Source organism: Paroedura picta, chromosome 8, assembly GCF_049243985.1.
Source record: "Paroedura picta isolate Pp20150507F chromosome 8, Ppicta_v3.0, whole genome shotgun sequence".
Lineage (NCBI taxonomy): Eukaryota > Metazoa > Chordata > Lepidosauria > Squamata > Gekkonidae > Paroedura > Paroedura picta.
In genome coordinates, this window is record NC_135376.1 from 78707095 (window position 1) to 78728537 (window position 21443).

A 21443-nucleotide genomic window follows, 5' to 3' on the forward strand; every position below is an offset into this window, starting at 1 on the left:
TGATATTAACATTTTTACTGATGCATCTCTAACAGGATGGGAAGCACACTGTGAAAATAACATTGCCAAAGGCAGCTGGTCTGACAGAGAATCAAAATTACAATAGAACTTAGAGCTCAGAAAGCATGATCTTGCTTCTTTTGCAGATGTGATTCGAGGCTATTGGGTACTATTGGGTACACTGACAGACAACACCATGGCCACTACTCACTTTAGATGTCCACAGAACTCTTCTCTTCTTTTTAAAGAGAGCAGAATATTTCAGAAAAGACAGAAATGTATTCATGCTTCAGTGGCCCTAATAAGGGCAAGTGGGCTTTCTCATGAAACTCTGGGGTTTCTTGATGGCCTTGGAAGGGTTTCCTGAATGGGTTGGAATTAATTATTTTAAAATATATTTCTTTAAAAAAAAGTTAAACATTTATTGGGTGATATGACCATATATGGTCATGTTGACCCACTCCCACCCAAATGGCCAATGATGGGCCTGGAGGGGATGTGGAGAGGAAAAGCCCTGGGAGGTATGTATACAGCTATGCTTCCCATCCATATTCTGCATGATTGTGCAGCTTCTGGGGTTTCTTGAAGCCCGAAAAATGTTTCAGAGGTTTTTCAACAGTAAAAAATTGAGAAAAGCTGATCTAGATGGATTGCTTTGGCCATCAGACTGGCCTACCCAATGTGCCTACATACTCTACCAAAGCTCAAGCCTTCTTGGCAGTGTTTGCCTCCAAACTGCCTCTAGATGTGACACTCCTCTATGGACATTGACTCCCGGAGTGAGGCAGCTGTGAGGAAAAGTGGTCTTACAGTCAATTTTCTGCTGAATCAGCCCATACCACTCCTGAGAACCAACTTGGTGTAGTGGTTAAGAGTGGTGGGCTCTAATCTGGAGAACCAGGTTTGATGTCCTACTCAATGAACATCACTCAGTGATATCCCACTCAGTGAACAACAGTTGGTAAGTGCAACACTGTTTTCTTATGCATACCCTTGGGGAGTGTGTCAACTAACATGCTGTCCTAAAATTCATTAATAACTTCAGTGTTTTTACTTGCATAAAAACAAGCTATCATCAGAACAAGGACTGTTAAAGTGTAATAAACATAGCGGCTTAAGAGGCTTCTAGCATGTCTTCTTTATTGATTGCAATTTGATTTCCTAAAAGAATCCCACCTTCTTCTCCCCACCCTCCATAGCTGAACATTGAGTAGGCTATCCAAAAGAAAGCTACATACTTGCCCATCTGCTTAACCAGCTTTCCTGCAATCTGGCCAAGATTCTGCAGTTCTCTCATCTACTGTCCTGTCTGCCACCCCTCATCCCCCCCCCCAACAAACATGTAGAACAAAAATTGCAACTCAGATGAGGATGGCAACAAAAGAGGTGGCTCAAGCTGCTCTGCATTTAAAAGCAGGTTAAATTAAAATACCATGAGCCAAAATGAATTTTTAAAAAATTGGATAGGGCAGGAAAGGGATTGTGCAACACCACAAATCTCATGACTTGTTCAATCAAAAATAAGAAAAGTGCTCAAGGAACGGAGAATGCATATGGTAGGAATCCCAGTCCCTGGGGGGGGGGGGGTGAGGATCCCCTGGAATTACAAGTCATCTTCAGACTAAAGAGATCAGTTTTCCTGAAGAAAATAGCTGCTTTGGAGAGTGGACTTCACAATATTGTACTCCACTGAAGTCCATCCCTGCCCTAAATCCTGCCAACTCCCAGTTCTGCCCCTAAAGTTTCTAAGTATTTCTTAACCTAGAGCTGGCAACTGTAGTATGTGGAGGCTGCATACCCCAGCTTCTAAAGGTCTTCCATAGAGACTAGGGCCCATTCCACACACATAGGATAATGCACTTTCAGTGTGCTCTGGCAGCTGGATTTGCCTGTGCGGAACAGGAAAATCTACTTCTAAAGTGCATTGTAAGTGCATTATCTATTGTGTGCAGAATAGGCCTAGGAGGAAGGAAATTCTAGACTAGAGCATTGCCTGATGGCTGTCATTTTTTTTTCTCCCAGTGCCTGATGCTTCCAAAATGGAGAAGGGGGTACTCAAAGCAGGGATCCCCCATCCTCACAGTGGGGAGGGAGGCTGGCAACTCTCTGAAGTCCCTTTCCTGAGCCCAACGCCTCTCCAGACTCTAGAGAGCTCTTTCCAACAATTCTGGGGCTGGTTCTGATCTCTTTAGGTCTGTCCTCAGCTCAAGCCAACACCATGCAAAAACAGTCACAGAGCCTCAGAACTACCTTCTAAGAAAGTGTGCAGTAAACCCAAGCATCATGAAAATGCAGACACCAAACCTGGCTAAGCCATCAACAGTTCCAGTATGTATCCTGATTGGACCTCCCTCAGTCCTGTCAAGGAGGTCATACCTAATCCAGGAACATCCATGGGCCATTCTTCCATGCTGGAGTGATCCCAGTCAGAGGGCAAATATCTCAAATCTGAACTGACATTTTTGGTTAAAGATCCTTCACTTACAGTCTGCCTTTTGGTTTTGGCAAGTCCTGCTCTGATTGCTTTTTTTTTTTTTTACCATGAATTACGAGTAGTGATACCTCTCTAGTAGCAGCTTTGAGGGACTGGCACCCCTCCATTATCTTTACACATTGGAAAGAGACAGGGAAGTATCATGAGGGGAAAGGAGTGCCTTCTACTGCTTCAGAGCATCTAAAACCAATCTGTGGCAGGTTTGTGCATGCATTGAACCCATGTGTGACTGCATAGATCAGGGGTGGGCAAACTGTGGCCCTCCAGATGTCTGTGGACTACTAATTCTCATGAGCCCCTGCCAGCAAATTCTGGCAGGGGTTCATCAGAATTGTAGTCCATGGACATCTGGAGGGCCACAGTTTGCCCACCCCTGGCATAGATGACCACTCAGGGAATGACAGTTACAGGCAAATGTAGCTATGTTTTATCAAAAATGGTAGGCTGGAGTGGAGAAAGAAAAAAAATGCAATGAAAGGCTATAGCTGCATTTTTCTTTATGCCACCCTGCACAAATAAATTCATCTCCCAAATCAGGCTGCTTGAATTCCTTGTGAGTTGGCTGACAATAGGGGACAGAGTGTGCGTTTCTGTAATTTTCCCCTTGGAGAAAGTTTCGGGTTTGACTGACATATGTAGTATTTATTTATTTATTTAGCCAGCGATCAGTTTTAGTAAATGTAGATATCGATTTGGGCCTTTCTTGGCTTTCTCCCAAGCTCTCAGTCCATTAAACTTGTGCTCTTCAATCAGGGTCTGTGGATGGCTTGTAATGCTGTTCGAATTGATTGTAAGTCTCATGTGTGCAAAAGTGCAGAGGCTAAGCATGATGGGTCTCTCTCCCTATTCAGGCTATTAGCGGTGATCTTATCAGGGCCCTAGCTGCAGAAACCTTTGCCTCCTTGCATGTGTCTCCTCTCCTATGTTTGTAGCACACAATTATCAATTCATGTCCTCCCTGGGAAGAGGTGGTCCGACAGACAGACAGATTATATACATATATATATATATATATATATATTCATGCCAGCACTGAAACATTTCAGTGTTGGAGGGTATCTGTGCTGAAACAGTCACTCCCACTGGGAGGCCCAACACCAGCAGTCAATCATTACCCATTCTTTTCTCCTCATTCTGATCTATTTTATGCATGCGATGGTGGACATAAATATCAAGGGTTCAGTGGGACTATCTCGTGTCAAAACCCCAGAGCCCTTGGTGATAATGGAAGCATGAAACAATATTGTTTAGCCATATGTCAGACCACACGGGTGGGGGTTTGTGTGCATAAACTCAGAGCTTCTTTTGGGAGGTCGGCCAACAATCTGCACAAAGTTGGCAGCTCAGCAGAGTGAAGCAAAGAGCCTCTCCCCCAAGAAAAAGCACAGGCACTGGAGACCAGGGCAGGCTCATCCTGGAAGTTCTGCTTTCCACTCATGCTTACTCTCAAGTGTAAGCCCCCTTGAGCCCTGACATGGGCAATTTTGTCATATGGAGGAGGAGTGGGGTTAAAAAAGATCCACCCTGGATGTCAGATATGCTAGGTGAGCCAATGCAGCTGTGTATCTAATGCACATCAGGTAAAGGGATTAAAAATTGGGGGAGGAGGGGAGAGACCACTTCAATAATGGGAAAGAGGCAGCCAGTAAAGGATGAGACATGTACACCAAGATGAATCCTCAGTTATATTGTGATGGGCGAGGAATGTACTTTAATGGGGATTGTGCAGCCTCCTTGATGCTGCTGCAATACTGCAATGCTTCATCATGTGCACAAAATAACACCAATCTTTCCCTCAAATCAATCCTCAATGTGAACGTGAACCTGAACAGACAGGACCATAATGGGGATAAAATGGGGGGAAATGTAATGGTGAACTGATCCTACCAATAGCACAATAATTTGAACCATCATGACACCCTCAAAAACTTGAAAGACAATTGTAGTCTGGAAAACTCAACAAGCAATAGTCACTGTGCAAAATGACTCAACTCAAACATCCACTCAGTTTTTTTTACCAAAGTAATGTGCATATTCCTTTAAGGGAGTGTATATAGAGTCCTATGTTTAAAAAAAAAAAACCCAAAAACTTTATATCATCATATTATAGGTACCAGGGCATTGTTGCCTAGGGTCATGCCTGTTGTTTAAGGTATAAAGATGTTTCTTTGAGCTGCATAGACTTTCTGCAATTGTAAAGAATTCTTCTAGGATGCATATTTTTTTATTGAGGTCCCCTTTGGGCATTCTTTTAGACTTCTGGTAATGTGGGACCACTGTGGAAGTGAGAATTGGAATCTCTGCAGTCAAGTTTGTTTGAAAAAAATTCAAAGAGCTCCTTTTCACATTCCTGAACTCTTGATTTATCTTCCAGCAAATAGCTATTCATTCTCCATCTTCTCATACCATTTCTCTGGTAGTCCAAATTTATTTCCAGTGGATTATGGTCAGCAAAAGTATTAGGCAAAATGTCTCAGTCTCTGACCATCGGCACCAGAGACTTTGATAACCAACATTGGTCTATTCTTGAGTAAGAATCATGGCTCTGAGAATAGAAGGTGTGCTGTCTTTTATTAGGATGTTATGTTCTCCAAATGTCTACCAAAGAAAGTTGATTTAAAAAAAACTGAGAGCTTTCTTTGGTAATCTGACCCCTTGTCTTTTATGTGTTTTATCCAAATTTGGATCCAGTACTGCATTGTAAAAGCCTCTTGTGGCGCAGAGTGGTAAGGCAGCAGTCATGCTGTCTGAAGCTGTTTTGCCCATGAGGCTGGGAGTTCGATCCCAGCAGCCGGCTCAAGGTTGACTCAGCCTTCCATCCTTCCGAGGTCGGTAAAATGAGTACCCAACTTGCTGTTGGGGGGTAAACGGTAATGACTGGGGAAGGCACTGGCAAACCACCTGCCATGAAAACGCTAGAGGGCATCACCCCAAGGGTCAGACATGACCTGGTGCTTGCACAGGGGATACCTTTACCTTTACCTTTTTACTGCATTGAGGTCACCAATCAAGAGCTCAACATGGTTTTGAAAAAATGGATCGTAAAATTTGTCTTTCGCATTATTGGGGGCATAGATATAAGTTAAAGTCAGTCTTTTACCATCTGGCAGCGTAAGGTTGAGTGTAATAAAACTGCCTTCAGAATCTTGTCTTATGATTTCTGCTGTGATATTGGGATTTACAATATATATAACCACTCCTCTTTTTTTTTTCCTTTGTCTGATGCTATGAATTCCTTGCCGAGCTTTTTGAAGATTAAAACTTTAGAATGCGCTTGTTTAATGTGAGTCTCTTGAAGGTAAATAATATCTGCTTTTGATTTAATGAGCTGATTAAAATATTAAATCTCTTGGTTGGAGCATTCAAACCATTAACATTAAGTGACAGAATCTTTAGCTTTTTCATTTTTGGACCCAAGTTATTGTTTATCTATAAGCTATGGAGCCAATGGACCTGGTTGCTGTCACCTCTGGGAGTCTGGCCTGTGCTTCGACCTTCAGAAGCCTGCCGCAAGGCTCTCAGCCAGCTTCGCTGCCTGGCTGACAAAGAGGGCGCTCCCGCGGTGGTGGGCCTTCGCTACTGATCGGCCTGCCTGCCAGCAGCCATGGTAGGCCAACCAGCTGTGCGGCCGTCACCCCGCCCGCCAGTGCAGCTACTGCCTTGGCTATCGTGTGCCACATCGACCAGCTGTGGGGCCATTGCCCCAGCTGCGACACCCTGCTGCTCGACCACCGCGCACCCTCCGCCTGCCTGTCGACCCGTTGGTCCCACTGCCAGCACCTATGGTAGGTCGCTTGCCTGCTAGCACCCATTGTATTCCTGGATGCAACAGGCGAAGGCTAGTTTATTCATAATTTAATTTCTATCTCACCTCTCCCGTTGACCAGCTCATGGTGGCTAACAGATTTACAAATGAAACCCTGATTAAAACTCACCATAGATCCCCTTACAGATAGAACATCAACAATTCAAGTCATCATCGGATAATAGGAAATGCTAAGGAAGGAAAGGAAGCAGCATAACACATCTCTGAGCACTATGCAGAAGAGCCATTACAGATGGTACACTGCAATGGTCTCAGAAAGAAGCAAAAAGTTACAGCATCGTGGGTCTTCTGTTCTGCTTAATCTCTCAACCCCTAATCTATGCTGGTTATGATTTCTCAGTATCCACTCGTTATTTCCTCTCAGTCATTCTACCCCTAAAGCTCTGAAACCCGTTCACACATGTATTTTTCAGTTGAGGGCAGCAATATCATGAGATGAATTTAAGTGAATGGGTCATCATAGAGTTTCAACTCCTGCCATCTCAATTGCAATGCTTTTTAATTTGGTTTAAAAATCCAAGAGCACAGAAACAAAAGGTACAAGAGTAAGATTATAGTTAGGGTTGGGTAAGTTTTGGAAATTTTGAAAAGGCACTTATGATCCATCTCTTTGAATAGATGAGAATCGAGATAAATTTAGACTCCTTGGTTTTGAGGTCTTCTAGTGAGACAGAGAAACAGTGTGCAAAACATGTCAAGTTTTTGCTTGGAATTTAAGTATTTCTATTCTAAGTCACTTATTGAAAACTGATTAAGAGCTGTCTTCTAATGTTTAAGGTTGTCAGAATGAGAGACAGAGGCTCAGTTCACAAACTTCCTCTTTAAGTGGCCTTTTGAAGAATTTCTCCTGATCAAGTGTGTGTTGTGCTGTGGAAAGATGATAGGCCACCCACACGATGCACAATTGAATGAAATCCCCTTTATTGGGCAGTCAGGTGACCGCAGCATTGTGTGATTCTTCATGGCCAAACTGGCTATAATTGCAACACTTGTAGCTATTTTGTTTGAAAAACAGCAGTCCTTCAAAGCAACAGAAAATTGTGTATTCACACTCGCTATGCAACCACTTCACAGGAGGCAAGGAAAGCTAATTGAGGGCATTTCCACATATCTGTAAAAATAGCATTACTCCAGCTGAATGGCAAAGCACTACATTTTATCACACCAGCTCCTCCTCACTGTTTTGCTGTCTTTCCTTTATTTGCTGCCTTTTTGCGCGTCTCACACTCTACATCTGATGCTGGAAATGGTGAAGGAGAGCAATATGCCTTATACGGGCCTCACTTCCACCTGTCAATCAATTCAGGCAACCAATCCCCTTCTTCCATAGTTTGATGCAGTTTAAAGATCCCACGATACCCACTAATTTTTTTTAAATCATACTTCTCCGTTGCAGTGCTTAGGTATGGAATCATAGATGCATAGTGCTTTTTTAACGCCACCCTTTATGGGATCACGAGTCCTTTGATACATCTAAAAATTAATATCATTCCTGATTTTTTTTGGGGGGGGGGAGGAAACTTTTGACAGGCACAAAGTTGTGTAACAACTTTGAAAAAATATATTTTATTTCTGGCATTGCCTACACGCATGTCCACCTATTCGTTGCTCCAGGCACGTTGCCATTTTAAAAAAGAAATTCCCATCCCCCGGAACAAGGGAGAGGGAGGCAGGTGCGAGGATGGGACAAAGCAGGTGACTTTAGTGTGTTTGAGCCTCCGTACCTTCCTTCTGCTGGTTGCCTGCTGGTGGCTCTCCGGTAGCTAGTGCTTCTTGAGTTGGTGAGTCCACTTTATGTGATTCCCCAACTTGCACTTTAAAATGGAGGATGTAGCAAGTTGTCAGCTGGCCAGACACTTGATGTGGGCGATGTCATGCAGAGCAGTCAGAATATAATGCCTATGTTATGTAAGCATTTCACTATATTTATCATGTGCGGAAAAGCCTTGATCAATGGCAATGCTTCAATAATTGCTCTCATTCTGAAATAGCTTTATTTAGTGATGTGGTTACACAGTTGAATCTGGAAGGATTACTAGGAAGAAGGGCTCTTTTTTCAAGCAGATCATGGTACTGGAGCTTCAGCCAATTGAGGTTCTGAAAAACAAATACAGCAGTAAGAAGAAAAAAAAGTAATGGGGGGGGGGTCCTAGAAAGATTTTGGCCACCAATTCCTTTGATTTCTTTCAGCTTCAACAATGCCCAACATTTACTTCACCCTCACTGGTACTGTTTAGCCATTCTTAGTCTGTTTTCATCTCCTAGAATTAGTATATACTAGTAAGACTATTTTTGCCTCGCCCCCCCACACACGCACTTGTAATAGGACCTCCCTCTCTCTGTACCTGGTTAGAATTTAACTGCCCCCTTCTTCTTTCACGTGATACCTAGAGGAGTGTTTAAGCAACAATTAAGGAGATAATTCCCTCTCTAATCACTTACATGAGTAAATTAGTCTTGTCAAGAGCTATTAAGACAGAGAGCTCAGAATTCATTAGGCTAGATTGGGCCTATGGAGCTTCTGGCATTGCTGCTAGTACAGGCTGATTAATTTCCTTGAAAACACCATCAATGCCCATCTGTTTCATTTAGGTCCTCTGAGAGCAATTTTCAGGTGGACTGACCCCCTAGTCAGTTATTTCACCCAGAAGTAATGACTGACACGCACAAACTATTGCAATGTGGGGAGGCAATTGTGAGTGCATAATACATGGACACAGGGTGCTCCCACACACATACAATTCTCTGTGTAGCTTTCACTGTTTGGGAATGGAGTTCACATTGTTGCTTCAAACACTGAGGAATTTGCAGTGGCAATGGAGCATCTACATGACAACTTTCCCTGTACATTCCTTGCCTCAACCCTCTATTGCTGTCACCTACCCAGCTTCCTTCCACCACTGGAGGGCTTTTAAAAAAAAGATGGTAATTATATATTGTGCTACAGCAATAACCATCTACTCTCCAAGGGCCATATACCAGATGCCCTTGTTATCTGAGGACAGATAGCAAGGGTCTTCTTGTGTATAATTTTACATTTTATTGGTGAATGGGGAGGGACTACTCTGGGTGGAAATGTGGCAACAATGTTTAAGTAAATTGAATATTGCAACAGTGTATCAATTCACCGTTTTCATCGTTAAGAAGTAAATATCTAGTTTTTCATGTTACAAAGTTATAAGGAAAAATATGTAGGCTGCACATTTTCACTTAAAAGGGCTAGCAATGTGTAGTTTTAAAACAAAAGCTTTGAACCAGTACATTGTTGCCATATGTCATTGTGATATTAGTACACTTTAGCAATCTGTCAATTACCAATTTTTAAAAGTCCCTGATGGAGGCCGAGGCAAGAATATTTGCCAGAGATGTAAGCAAGACCTGTACAAATATACTCCTTCCCATCTACAAATTCACAAATATACTCCTTCCCATCCACATATCATCCAAATGCTCTTTGACTGCAATTCTTCCCAAATGATCATGCCAAGCTAGGTTTGAGAAAGATCATAGTAAAACAAATGAAAACACAGAAGCAGTACAAAATTCATGAGGATGCTCCAGAAAATAGCACTGCTGTCAGGAAAGCAAGACAGAACAAAAAAAAGTTATATGAAAACAGCCTTGTTCTCTTTCATTTTCCCTTATTTTTCTTCTTTAAGTGGATAATAACTGAGTATTAAAAATGCCAGATGAGAATATTCTACATTATCAGTTTGGGTCTAGAGAGCCATACCCAGTTCTGAAACCTGCACATTACTGTCTCTACACTAGAAGTTAAAATGACCAGAAGGCCTGGTCATTCCATTGGCATCACACTGCTTGCCAATGCTGGTGTATGGGTGTGTTTGGGGCGTGGGATTATTGCACAACTCTATTCCAGTCAGCTTTGAAGCCTGTCTATGTTTAGTCTAGAATAATTTAGTAGGTGAGGCATGATACTTGACCTTGAGCTTCTTGGTTTGGTCCCATAGGTTCCTGATGTGAAGATACCAATATGACTTGAAATTTGAGTGTGAAACACCAGATTTGTTTGTTGTTGATGATGGAAATATCACACTGCGGGCATATGTGTATGTGTGTTCATGTATATAATATAAATAAAACATAATTTTTTCTTAGCTTTCACTTGATTGATGCAAATGAGAAAAACTTGCCTGTGTTTTGGATAATCGCACAGGAACATATGGCACCTCTCCTGCTACTTCTGACAGGCATAATTACTTATTTGGGCTGCATAATATTTGGCTATAAAGACTATTCCTTGGCAAAAAAGAAAGTTGCTTTTTTGTTTTTATCCCATTGCTGAGTCCTTGAGCTGATGTCACAAAAAAATTGTCACCCCTTTTGAAATTGCTGTCTCTAGCTTGCAAGGCAGGTATCAAGACGAAAACTTTAGCAATATTATTTGTCATGTAGGTTCATGTTGTTTGTCAATAGAAACGCTATTCTGAAATTGTAGCTTTCAAAGCTAAAGCTCTAGTAGTTTTGTAAAATTCCATATCAGAAAAGCACCTGTTCCAGAATTTACAGCTCAGGCAGATTGTGATAAGAGCATAGGATATTGCTGTCTCACCAATTTGTGGACATACGTTGATCTTGAGTCCTAAAATCAAGTCCCAGAGAATGAATTCAATGGAAGAAGCTGTCTAATGAAACAGGTTTATAAGAAAATCTAAATGTTGAGTACAAGAGTATTGATTCAACACCTTCACGGACTGTGAGACAGCCTTAGATTTTATACTCTAACCAGTTCCTATAGCCAGATTTTTCCTAAATCTATAGAGATAACTTAAACTATCCACATATAAAGTGCACCTCTGCTATCCAATATCCATGGAGAGGAAAGTTCAGTTCTGTGGATTCTTTGGGGACTGGATTTTTAAAACCCATTATTTTTATTGCTTGTCTTGTTTCTGCCTCCCACCTTGAGCATAGGGCAGGAAATACAATCTCATTGGTCTGTGTACTCACACACTTGTGATTTTCATGGGTATTCTGTACCTTCAAGTTGTTGGTAGGACATAATAGTCTCTGTGTGGTAATCAGAGACATCTTGCTTGATTTATATGCATAGTTGGAAGACTCAATTTACCTGTATGAAGGGCTGCACAAAAGCTTTTGCAGATGGCAGGGGCTCATGGTAATTGTAGTCCATGGACACCTGGAGGGCCACAGTTTGGCCACTCCTGATTCATATAAAGCTGTAAGATGTGCACAACACTTAAAACTACAGATCACTTGATAATGAGTTATTAATTGGGCATCAGCCATGAGTGAGTTCTGTGAGGCTCAATGGACAACTGCAAAGCTGTTACAAAGCAGTAAGCCCACATAGCTGAATGTCTGTGTTTGTTTATTTTGAACACAGTCTAATGCACATCCATTCACTCCTGTGGATTGAACAAAGGACATTCAATTATGTATTTTGGATTGTTCCCACAGATTAGCTGTTCTTCAAGCAACACATTCCTTCTTTCCCATTGCAGAGCCTTTCTTCCTTGTTTTCATTCAGTATCTTCCCCTTCTAGCTTATTCTGCTTCATTCTGCAGACACACACTTGTACTGTGAGGCTCCACCCTCTCAACAGCTCTTCCATTCACTTTTGTCCTATTGAGATTAATCTCACAGAGGAAAGTTCTTCACTCTGCTTCTTGAGCAGCTACTAGATGGGGGAAAATACATAATAACAGTGCAAGCAGAGCATCTGCTCAATATTGTACTTCATTCATTCATTCATTTTTCAATTTCTATACCACTAGTCTGTCTTGTGGTGGTTTACAAACTATAAAATCAATAACATCACAATGCAACCCCACAACAAACAATTACAATAAGATGGCAGCATAGCCTCTAATTCTCCCAATCTCAGTTCTGCTGTTCCAGCTTAGGACCCACGCAGGTGGTCCTAGGTGATATAAACCCAGAGGTTCTGATCATAAAGCATATAATAGGGTGGGACCCACAGTTTGTAACTCAGGTCACCCCTCCCACAGCCTCAACCAAATGCCTGGTGGAAGAGCTCCATCTTGCAGGCCCTGTGGAACATAGATAGCTCTGGCAGGCCCTCAGCTCTTCTGGGAGCTTGTTCCACCAGGTTGGGGCCCGGGCTGAAAATTCTCTGGCCTTGGTTGAGGCCAGGTGAATGTCCTGGACCCTGGGACAACCAGCAAATTCATGCATGCAGAGCTAAGAGCCCTGTGAGAAGCATAAGCAGATAAGCAGTCCCTCAGATAGGTAGGACCCAGGCCATGTATAGCCTTAAAGGTAAAAACCAAAACCTTGAACTTGATCCGGAAGTAAACTGGTAACCAGTGTAACTGCTGCAGCACTAGATGGATATCAGTCCTCCAAAATTATTGGATGAGGACCTTCACAGCCACATTTTGTACCAGTTGCAATTTCTAGGTCAAAGCCAAGAGCAGGCCTACATAGAGTGAGTTACAGAAGTCTAGTCTGAAAATGACTATTGCATGGATCACTCTGGCCAAGTGTTCTGAGGACAGGTAGGGTGCTAGTAGCTGTACTTGGCACAGACGGAAAAACACTTTTGGGGCTACTTCCATGATCTGAGTCTCCAATGAAAGGGAGGCAACAAAGGTCACCCCCAAATTCCTGGTGACTAGTGCTAGTGGTGCCAGTTAATTGCACCCTATACAGGCAAGGGAGCTGTGCTTCCTGGTCCTGCCCCCTTCTACACAGGCACAGGACCTTCGTCTTGGGGGGGGGTTGAGTTTCAGACAACTCTGCCTCATCCATCCAGCCACTGCTTCCAAACAATTGGCAAATGTATCCAGATGGGAGCCTGGCTGACCATCCATCAGGAGGTAGAGCTGGGTGTCATCCACATATTGGTGACACCCCAGCCCAAAGCCCCAGGCCAGCTGGGCTAGACGGCACATATAGATGTTAAAATGTGTGTGGGAGAGTATCACGCCCTGTGGTACTCCACATGGGAGCACAAAGGAGTTAGACAACTCATCCCCCACTGCAACCCTCTGAGTCCGTTTCTGGAAAAAGGAGACCAGGCCTTTCAGTGCCGTCCCCCTAATCTCAGTCCCAGTCAGGTGGTGGGCCAACAACTCATGATCAACAACATCAAATGTGGCCAACAGATCTAAAAGCACAAGGATGGCTGAACTGGATATCATCTGTTAGGGCGACCAGTGCAGTCTGCACCCCATGGTGAGGATGAAAGCCAGACTGTTATGGATCTAGAGCCAAAGTTTCCTCCAAAAAGGCCAGGAGCTAGTCTGCTGCGGCTCGTTCAACCACCTTCCCTAGAAACGTAAGATGCAAGATTGGCTGGTAGCTGGCAGGATCCTGTGGATCCAGCAATGTTTTTTTCAGGAGAGGATGCACCACTGCCTCCTTAAGCCCTTCAAGGAACTTGCCCAATGTTAGGGAGAGGTTTACAATCTCCCTCAAAGGGCCTTCTATCCACTGGTCTCCCAATTTGAGCAACCAAGATGGACAGGGATTTAAGGGGCAAGTGGTCGCTCTCACTGACCCCAGCAATTTGTCCACTTTGGTTAATGAGAGCTGTCTGAAGCCATCAAACATTATGCCCCACAACAGCCACAGAGCTTCCAGTTCACATTCTGTATCAATTGTGGCAGGCAGTTCCCAGCGGAGTGACAAGACTTTGTCCGCAAAATAGCTCGCTAGTGCCTCGTGGCGCAAGTCCAATTTACTAGAATTTTGGGGCCCTTCCTCAAGAGTGGTAAGAGATCTAATTACCCTAAATAATTGTGCCAGGTGAGAGCTTGCAGATGCTATTTCTGTGACAAAGAAGTCACACTTTGCCACTTACACCGCCATCTCATACACCTTGATAAGCATGCAATTAGATGTCCTTGCTGCCTTGTTGCCATTCATTCACCATACTTGTTGTAGCCTTACTTCCTTCTTCCTCTCCTGAAGCTCCTGGGAATACCAAGGAGCCTGTTTGAGGTGAGGGTGGAGAGGGCGCTGAGGAGCAATCTCCTCGATGGCAGCCGTCAAGCTAATCCTCCACCAAGGCTGCCAACGAGATGCTAGAGGGCATCGGGTCCCGTAGAGCACTCAAGAATCTCTCGAATTCCATAAGTCTCTGTCTTCCTAATACATTTTTAGAACTAAACTTATCTTGAATGCTGCTTTTAAAAATAAAGTCTCAAGGAAGAAATAGAACACTTCCAAATACTCCCATAATCAGCTTTCAAAGGATGAGGTTATACATGACTTTATATCATTTATATAACGGAAAAGCCACAACATTTCCTAGTCATCATTTCAAGGTGAAACTTTTTAAAAAATGAATTCCTATCCTCTTTACTTTCTTTTTAGCCATGTTCTGATGTACTATAAAACATTTTATTACAACAGAATTACTTGGGGGGGATTAATTGTAGTTTAGGCTTTTCCTCTTGTAACTTAATAATGATTTAAATCCAGTCCCCTCAGAAACTAATTTTTTAAGTGGAATGTCTCTGCTGGGCTGTCCTCGAGTGTTTTAAGACTCTTGGCTGAAAATAATCAATTATGAATATTTATATTTAAATAGCCTAGTAGATTAGTTAGATCTATCATATTTCCAAAAACCACTTATGGCTGTGAAAGTTGAATGATGAAAAAATCAGACAAGAGAAGAATCTCTTTTGAAATCTGGTATTAGAGAAAGCTTTTGCAGGTTCTATGGTCAGCAAAAGTCACAAACAAGGAAATGCTACAGCGCATAAAGTCTCATATCACTGGTAGGCAAAATCACAAAACTTACTTTGGCCACCTCATGCAATACAACTCAATGGAAAAAGCAGTTGTGCTAAGATTGGTCAGTGGAAAAAGGAAACTATGCCAACAGAAGTCATGGTGGTTGGACGCGGTCAGAATGGACATTGACCACAACATTGCATGGCTGTAGTAGGCAGTGGAGGTGTGGAGATTGTGGCAACAGCTACACCATGGGATTGCCAAGAGTTGGACAAAACTGAATGGATGACAACAGCAACAACAAATAGACTGGAAATCAAAGTTTAGTAACTTGTGGCATGAGTTTTCTGCTGCCTAGTCAGCATGTTGTACTAGTTAAGAGTGCTGGACTCCACTCTGGAGAATTGGGTTTGATTCCCCACTCTTCCATGTGAAGCTTGCTGGATGACCCTGGGCCAGTCACAGTTCTCTCAGAACTCTCTCATCTCACCTACCTCACAAGATGCCTGTTGTGGGGAGAGGAGGGGTAAGATGATTGTAAGCCACTTTCAGACACTTCAGGGTAGAGAAAAGTGGGGTATAAAACCCAAGTCATCATCTTTGCTGCCCACTCATAGGACTTCCTAATATGTAGCCACAGTTTAGCAGTGGAAAAAGCAGAAGGGTTGAAAGACCTCCACCTGAGACCCTAGAGAGCCATTGCCACTCTTGAATAAACAATATTGATTTCAATGAGCTAAAGTTATGATTCACCAAAGGGCAGCTAAATATGTGTTTATGTACGGACAGAAGTACCATCTCACAGAACACTGTATCCCCATCAGGTAGCTGATAAGAACCTGTACCTCTTGTTGGTTTTACAACATACCAGTGGCCATAAAGTTAACTTCCCCTACAAAGCTTCATGTAAATTCTGGTAAGCTTCGATGGTAGCTTCTTCTTCTTCTTCTTCTTCTTCTTCTTCTTCTTCTTCTTCTTCTTCTTCTTCTTCTTCTTCTTCTTCTTCTTCTTCTTCTTCTTCTTCTTCTTCTTCTTCTTCTTCTTCTTCTTCTTCTATGTGATAACAATATTATTCAGTTTTTAGCTAGTACTGCCAAAATTCTTGCTTATGTGTCGCATCCCTGTTATGTTCACACAGAACAATGCTGCAATGCTGTTGCATGCAAGAAGGTTGTGTGAAAATCCATCCACTACAGATGTGGAACTTTGGCCTCCTTCCTGTATCAAGAGATAAAATTGCCCAGACGTCTTTTCTGAGCACCAATCTTCACTGTATACTGTGCTGCATACTGATTTTCACTGCTTGAACTGTTACATTAAGCACCTGTGCAGTTTGTTCATATTTCTTCAGAATGAGGTTAAGAGTGTGAGGAGGAATTACTGTTTGCAATTATGCTGTTTTAAGGTTCCATTTCAGCAGTGTACTTAAGCATATGGTTAGTAACTTCCAGTTGAAACAGTGCATGTAAGGAACATATGCCTTGGCTTTGGGTTTAGTATTTTTACTAGCAGGTTTTCTGCAGTTCTGTGGTAAGTTTGTTACATATGTAAATTTTCCTTGGGTAGGTAAGACGTGTTTTTGTTTACTACTTCAGGGAATCTTTCCCTGCAAGTTTGTTGAAGATAGAAATATTTTCAATCGGACTATAGTGAAGACTTGGGACTATTTGGATATTATTTATTACATATACATGTTGCCTTTGGGGCAAGCTACAGCAGAAGGCAGCTTTAAAACAACCATAGAGTTACTTTGTGCTTAGCTACCGTGTTACTATTTTGTTTGTTAAAATTTGTGAGAATGAACTGACCAGGAGAAAAGAGATAAAAACATATCCACGCTGATTTTTTTTTTTTTATAAAGACCAAAGTTTAAAAATACATGGATGAAATATTGTGCCAGCCTGAAGTAGTAAAAAGGCTATCCTCATCACAAAGGCTTTTATCTGCTTTCCAAAGAACAACAGTTTCTGACCTAAAGCAGTAGCAGATCTGGCCTCTCTAGGGAATAAGTTTATATTACATACATAGCATAGATGTTACTGCAAAAGAGAGTGGTTCTCAAAAGAAAAAAAGTGCCATAATAAAATGAGATAAGAAATAGAAAAACACTGTTGTTGTTAATATTCTGTTGAAATATAGGAACGAGTCCACTGATTCTAGAGGGAGTTGGGATCCCATGTTGAGAAATGCAGCCATGGAGGAGTGGGCTCAAGGGAGACGTGCTCCTGACGCTGCTCCAGCAGTGGGAAAGTTGGACGTGGTGTGAGATGCACTGTGCACAGATGGGACATCAGGGTGGTCTCACGGCGTGCTTATAAAGGGTGCCACATGTGTGAGCTCAGCCTCTCTTCCCCCACAGCAGCCGAGTGGAGCTGTTTCCCACCCACCCTGTTATATACTGGTTGCTGTTGAGTTGTTTCAGATAAAGTTGTTGGCCTGAGGTGGCACGCTTTCTTGTATGAATCTGTCACAGCTGGGGAGGAGGCAGTTTCAGCATGGGATGGAGTCTGTTTTGGGGGGAAGTTTGGTCCGGCGCATTGAACTTCCCATGGTTAGGGGTTTCCCTAAGAGGTGGCTGGCTGCAAGCAGGGCCGCCCCAGTGGGGGAAGGAAAATGGGCTCTTAGAGCCAGGTGACCTGGGATGGGTCCAAAGGAGGACTGCACCTCTCTTTGGCACCCCAGGTGGGAACACCTCCCTTGGATGGGACCCAGTGGCCAGGGGAACCATGTTCCCAGGGGTGGAAGCAGGTGGCTCCCAGGATGCCACTGTGGTCAGGTTTCTTGTGGTCAGCTCCCTGTCCCATGCCGGGCCAACACTCTGATATGCCAATAACACTGTGGTCTCTGTTTAAGCCAACCAAACGTGTACGTGTCATACTTAGCCCAATATATGCTCCTGCAAGTCAATGCATGTGAAGAACCCTTTGCTATCTGTTGTTTCTTCATCCTTCTTTGAGAAGAGCAATGCTTGGTTTGTGAAATTGCCATTAAACAGATGAAGCTGCTTTAATACTCAGAATATTGGTTTATCAAAGTCATTATTGCCTGCTCTGATTGGCAGGATCTCTGGTAGAGATCTTTCTCATCACCCACTGTCTAATTCTTTCAATTAGAATTGCCTCTGGGGCTTGAACCTGTAATCTTCTGCATGTAAATCAGGTGCTCTGACATAGGTCCTCCTCTTCATCCTTGACAACAACATTTCCCATCACAGAGGAGAGTGGCAAGCTCTTGTATGTTCACGGTGTTACTCATTGATTGCATTTGAAATGATACTTTCACATTTCAAATCCCCTTGACAGAATGGGATGTGTGTGTGAGAGAGATTCATGTCTGCTTTTTATATCAAATTGTGATAAGCAAGATCTACATGACATCTAAATTAAAAGTCATATTAGTATGGATTTTTGTACTACAGTCGATTCTTGCATTTGCTAGCTTGTAAGTATGTATTGACTGTCAATATAAATGAACAGAAGATTTGCTCAAACTACTTGTGCACACTTGGTGGCACTTGAATTAGCTGTAACCACAGAGGAAAAAGACTGAGAAAACTCAGGGAAACATCTGCTCAATTAGCCGCTTTAGGCACAAGAGCGAATCCAGCTCCGTGTCCCCATCTTCAAGATTTATTTAATTTGAATTTTGTTGAGGAGGGGGGAAGGCCCACTTCTTATTTAATGGCTAGTAACTAAGTTTTGTTCTCGTAATCTGTGCTGTCTGACAAAGCTGTCTGCTTTGATTGCCCTGTATTGCGGTGTGCAAGATGTCTTTTTTCATGGTTCAATTCACTTAGGTTCTTTTGTTATGCTGGAATATTCAATAAAGAAACACAGACAAGCCTCTATTTTAGATATTTGGATAATCACATGTTTGACTAAACAGGAGTACTTATTTATACTGTCATGGTTATGTTGTCATGAAAGGCAAGCAACACAGGGTACTTCCAAAAGTGCTTTCCTTCCCTATAATCTTTGGCATAGGAATGCAAACAGCCCTTTGTTCTGTGATTCCCTTGTGTTGCATTTATAATTTGTTGCAAAAGCTCACTGGATGTAATTCAAATACAGAAAAGTACTGGTAGAAAATTCAGTGAGAATAGTAAGATGTCTGTTAGGGTTTGCTTAATGGTTCGTGCAAGCAGCTTACTAGGTTTTCTGTACATGAGGTTTAATTAACAACATGAGTTTGAGTCTGGGAGGCCCCTTTTCCATGGGCATGACTAGAATGAGTACCACAATCTACAACTTCTCTCTCTCTTTCATGTCCAGGGTTACAAGTAGATCACACATCTGTGTCACTACACCCTTCTTATGCAGAAGAAGAAGAAGAAGAGTTGGTTCTTATATGCTGTTTTTCTCTACTAGAAGGAGTCTCAAAGTGGCTTACAATCACCTTCCCTTTCCTCTCCCCACAACAGAAACCGTGTGAGGGAGGTGAGGTTGAGAGAGCCCTGATATTGCTACTCAGTCAGAACAGCTTTATCAGGACTGTGATGAGCTCAAGGTCACCTTGCTGTGGGGGACCTGGGAATCAAACCCTGCTTGCCAGATTAGAAGCCGCTGCTCCTAACCACTACACCAAGCTGTCTTTCAAAGCCTCTAGAGAGCCATGACCATTTCACCTTTCTCTCATTCAGTAGACCTCAGCAGACACAGGAGCCCAGCCCCCTTTGATAGCCATCCTTACTCAAACACTTCACAGAGTATTGGGGCTGGGGCTCAAACATTGTTCCATTTACACACTGCCACAATATATTCATATCCTAAATCACACATGGACCAAGATATTAACTACTAGGGAGTGTGTGTGCACACGCATGTTTTCTCTTTTACTCGAGACACGTGACCTATAAAGTTGAACAAACAAGGAGTTAACTTTCATTTATGGTTTGAGTATCACAATGAAGAATGTAAAGTTTCTTTTCCATTGCACTTTTAAAGTATTTCCCTATTCAAACATTTGGGATCTGTCGTTACAAACTGACTTTTCTGTCCATTAAGCTTTAAGCGGCTCCTCTCCTCTCCTCAGCTTCACTCAGTCAGACATACCGTTTTCTCTTTCATTCCCTTGAGCTGCCCTTTGCCAACTGCTGTTTTCCAACTGACTCACTGACATTCTGTCAGCTCTCATTGGTTGCTCTTAGGGAGAGGTGGAACCTAATCTGTCCATCCCATGTAAAAAAAAAGTGTGTATTCCAGGAACACATCCCAAATATTGGAGAGAAGGTGGTATATAGATCTTTGAACCAATGGATCTCCTTATTCTATTCTAAAAGCATAAAAATTAATACTTTAAAAATAAGACTATCAGAGTTTATAGCGTTCAGTCATAGAGATTTATTTCTGTCATGTGCTACAGGGAGTTTTGTTCTGGTGTGTGTTTAAGAGCTGCAGAAAATGTGAAGAGCTTGGAGAAAAAAATGATTTGCATCACTGGAGTGGGCAAGCAGGTCTTAAAAGACTATTAACAATTACCTAGAAAAAAGTATGCAAAGGAATAGAAATGGTAGAAGATTTCAAACTATTACCAACACCTGGGGAAGAACAAACTGATGTTCATAATTTACTTTTCCATTACACAGTGCTCAGCAAGAAGTATTTCTGTAATCACAGACTTGGTAAGGGACAGCCATCCTAAACAGAGTTACACTCTTCAAAGCTAGTTGACTTCAATGGCTGAGAAAAGAGTAATTCTTTTAGGATTGCACTATGAGCACAGCACGACATGAAGACAAACAATGAAACAAGATAAGCCTTTGTAAAGTATGTAAAGAGTTTGTGGGATCGCTTTGCAAATGGAATTGAAGCACAATCTTCATGTTACTGAGGTGGAATTTCTTTTGGAGCAAATTTCTATGCTTGAAGGTGAACTGTAGCTCACTTTCCTTGTCAGCTGAGGGACCTACATATGCAGGAGCATCTGTTTATTCTTTAACTTGGCCATGAGAAATAAAAATCCTTGGAATAAAACTAGTGTTAAGAGGAATTCTTTTCTCTTAATACAGCTTCTTTCTAAAACCCAACAATCTGTATATTTTCTTATTTTTTACTTTTGTTTCTACACTGGTTTGATTAGAATCAATTCCCTTTTGATCCAAACATAAATTGAAGAGAGGAAGTACTGGAAGAGAAGTTCTGCAAAATGTCAGACTTTCATCCTGCAGATGTTCAGAGGCAGGCAGTGGCTTTCCATACATTGCTAGACTCCTGCTAGAACACCGTGTAGTGTATACATATATTTTAAAGCTAGGTTACAAAAGGATGCATAGAAGTGCAATAGAAAACTGCAAAGAGAAATCAGAGCAAAATTAAAGATGAATTCTTCTTTTAAAAGAGAAAATAAGAATAAGAAGAATCAATGGCTATATAAGAAAAAAAATAAATTCCACACCATTTCTACATTAAGAGCCATGCCTTGTTTTAGCCTCGCTT

At 42.2% G+C, this 21443-nt stretch overlaps 1 protein-coding gene and 1 long non-coding RNA gene across 7 annotated transcripts in view; one reads left to right on the forward strand and one right to left on the reverse strand.

Moving 5' to 3' along the window:
- The window catches only part of CDH23 (cadherin related 23), a 556038-nt gene that overhangs the window by 59163 nt on the left and 475432 nt on the right, over window positions 1-21443 (forward strand). The window lies entirely within an intron of this gene.
- Window positions 8292-20117, reverse strand: LOC143842675 (uncharacterized). Of its 2 annotated transcripts, none has more exons than XR_013233277.1 (2): window positions 20061-20117; window positions 8292-8417 (listed from the first exon to the last, which is right to left on the reverse strand). It is a non-coding gene; the product is annotated as an uncharacterized LOC143842675 (long non-coding RNA). The 2 variants fall into 2 exon arrangements; XR_013233276.1 differs by having other exon boundaries at window positions 19997-20104.